The sequence below is a fragment of the Sceloporus undulatus genome, unplaced genomic scaffold (genome assembly GCF_019175285.1).
Source record: "Sceloporus undulatus isolate JIND9_A2432 ecotype Alabama unplaced genomic scaffold, SceUnd_v1.1 scaffold_9603, whole genome shotgun sequence".
Lineage (NCBI taxonomy): Eukaryota > Metazoa > Chordata > Lepidosauria > Squamata > Phrynosomatidae > Sceloporus > Sceloporus undulatus.
This window is the reverse complement of record NW_024812522.1, coordinates 1-2,604: the sequence shown is the minus strand read 5'-3', so window position 1 is coordinate 2,604 and position 2,604 is coordinate 1. Positions and strand designations below refer to the sequence as shown.

The following is a 2,604-nucleotide window of genomic DNA, read 5'->3' as shown; positions in this document are numbered from 1 at the left end:
AAATAAAATGTCATGCCTAGATGCATTTTAGAAGAAGCCTTCAGGTGATATCTAGAACTTTCAAAAAGTTTTTACTTAGGAAATGTTTGCCTGACATGGTTGTTTCATATGTGCATATTGTTAGTTTTGGATAAACAATTTTGTGAAATGTATTGAACTGTTCTTTTTTTGTGGTGCAGGAACCTGTCCCTATTATTTCCATGTTAGTTTTGCATCTAGTACTAAATTTAGCTTTTCAAGCAAGGCAAGCCCACCTTGATCAGTTTTCCATCACTGTCCCCCTGCATAATGCTCCACCACAAAATGTATTTCCTTTGGACTCCCTTGGGAAAAACTACTGTTTCCTAATGACAGTGCATCCCCAGAGAAAAGCCAAACAAGATGCTTACCAAGAGGAGAAACACTGACGTGTGCTGATGACCCACTGCTCCTTCACCAGCGACCCTCCACAGAAATGGATTCCTTCCCTGAATAGCAGAAAAAGGCAATTCACTTTAGTGAGAGGAACAGCTGCAAGACTACTTTTTCAGCCACTGCTGCCATCCTTCAGGCTCAATGTTACCCTTCCTCTGCAGTCATACAGCAGTGGCTGAAAATGGCTGCCTCACACCTATGTTTTCACTAACTCTTAGGCCCATCTTAGTACTATGATTCTACTGTAACTGTCATGACAACATCCTATGGAATCCTGGAATCTGTAGTTCAGGGAGGAGCATTTAGAATTCTCAGCCAGGGAGTTCTTCTAGTGATTTTAACCAAACTACAAGTCCCAGGATTTCATGGGATAGAATCATGGCAGTTCAAGTGGAATTGCAGTGCTATAATTGTGTAGTGTGAAAAACCCTTAGACAAATAACGATCCTATTTGGCTTAGCAGCACCAGCAAGATGACATTTCAGTGCAATAAATTTTCAGCCAGTCTCAAAGAATTTCCCCATTTTCTAGCCATTGTCACTTCAATACTATAAGGTGATTATGATGGAGGTAGGAAGTATCACAGAGCTGGGATCACTAACTGAAGAGTTGAGACTACTGGAGCAGAAGTTTTCCAGTTAGCATATAATTTAGGAGAGGGAGTCACATGACCTTCCAGATACTGTTGGACTGTAGAAGTATTCCTTATCATTGGTTATACTGCCTCAGGACGTTGGGAGTTGCAACCTAACTACATTTGAAGGGTAATACAATTCCCAACCCCAAGTTAAATAATGCCATTCCCATGTTAGTTGTGTCCCTACCACTCATGTCAAGCCTTTTTATAACCCCAACCCTCACTGGACTCCACCTCTACTGCCACCCTGTATTCCTCTCCTCACCGATTGCGGATGCTGACTGTCCAAGGTGAGTTCCCAGGGCGTCCTCCTACAACACGAGCCCGTGACTGCATCCGTTCATCCCTCCTGCCACATTCGTCAAAGACCACATTCTCTGCAACCAAGAAATCAGAGCAAAGTCAAGTGTCCTTGTGACTTAAATTCCAAAAAATGTATTGACAGCCTGGAGATAAAGACAGGAGAAATCCTGTCTTCTGGGTCTCCAGGCCAGCTGCCTTCCCTTCTTGCTGGAACTGCTTTCACATCATAGAATCAGTACAGGTATCCTGAGCAAAACGCTCACCTGGGTTCAGTAAGATAGATGGCTTCTTGTCACCAACTGCAGAAACAAAAGCAGAAAAGTGGTTCACACATGCACGTCCATCACTGCATTTCTCTATATTATGATTGTACTAGATGGCTAGCTACTGAAAGGCCTTCACTGAAAATGGTTTTGATGTTAAAATCTTCCACATGTGCAAGCTACTGTTTGACTGTTCAAGGTTCTAGTTCCACAAACATGGAAGAAGAGGTGGCTGGCCTTCCTGTTCTTAAATAGTGGACAATAGGGTTGCCCGACTGAAAACTGGAGAAAAGCAACATCTGCTAAAATTTCCACTTCTATGTAACTATTAAAGCAAGAATTTTCAAAGGGTGTTGACTACATGTCAATCAGGACTCCATGCCATATGCACATGCATCTCCACAGCCACAAAAGCTAGAAACAAAGCTTTAAAGTGATAATAAAAGCAACTATCACAGTCCTAAGAAGTTCAAACAGTGCTTTGGCAAGTGGCCACATGGCCAACTAGAGCCCAATAGATGCAGAACAAACCTTTGTAGGGGTTCACATCACCCACTATTAGTAGATGGGTGAGAATATGACCAGGACAGAGGACATGTCTTGCTCTTGGCCCACTCCAAATCAATGGAAGCTATACTTCTGACAGTCACCACAACCATGTCCTTTTGTTTCACTGTTGCCTCTCTAAGGAGGATATCACACGGGACGGGAGGCTCTCAATTTCGAAAGAGAAGATAGCGAGGTCAATTCGAAAATTCATGTAATTAAGTGATTACTTATTACAGCTTAAATTTGCTGTAATGGCCTCCCTGAACGCGATCCAGATTCTGTGCAAAGTAAGCCATCACATTGGTAGGTTCTGAATTGCAAATTGGCACCCTTGCGCATGCTCAGTGAGACTCCAGATGACTGGAGCATAGCATATTTAGGAGAGTGGGAGACAGGAACCAAGGAACCCCACAATTTACAAAAGATGTTGGAGGGGGG

The 2,604-nt window shown here is 42.9% G+C and overlaps 1 long non-coding RNA gene across 1 annotated transcript; it reads right to left on the bottom strand.

Annotated features, from left to right (window-relative positions):
* Nucleotides 1–28: 28 nt before the first annotated feature.
* Nucleotides 29–1,676, bottom strand: LOC121918367. The gene is made up of 3 exons (XR_006101215.1): nucleotides 1,618–1,676; nucleotides 1,317–1,428; nucleotides 29–467 (listed from the first exon to the last, which is right to left on the bottom strand). It is a non-coding gene; the product is annotated as an uncharacterized LOC121918367 (long non-coding RNA).
* Between the last annotated feature and the right edge of the window lie 928 nt (nucleotides 1,677–2,604).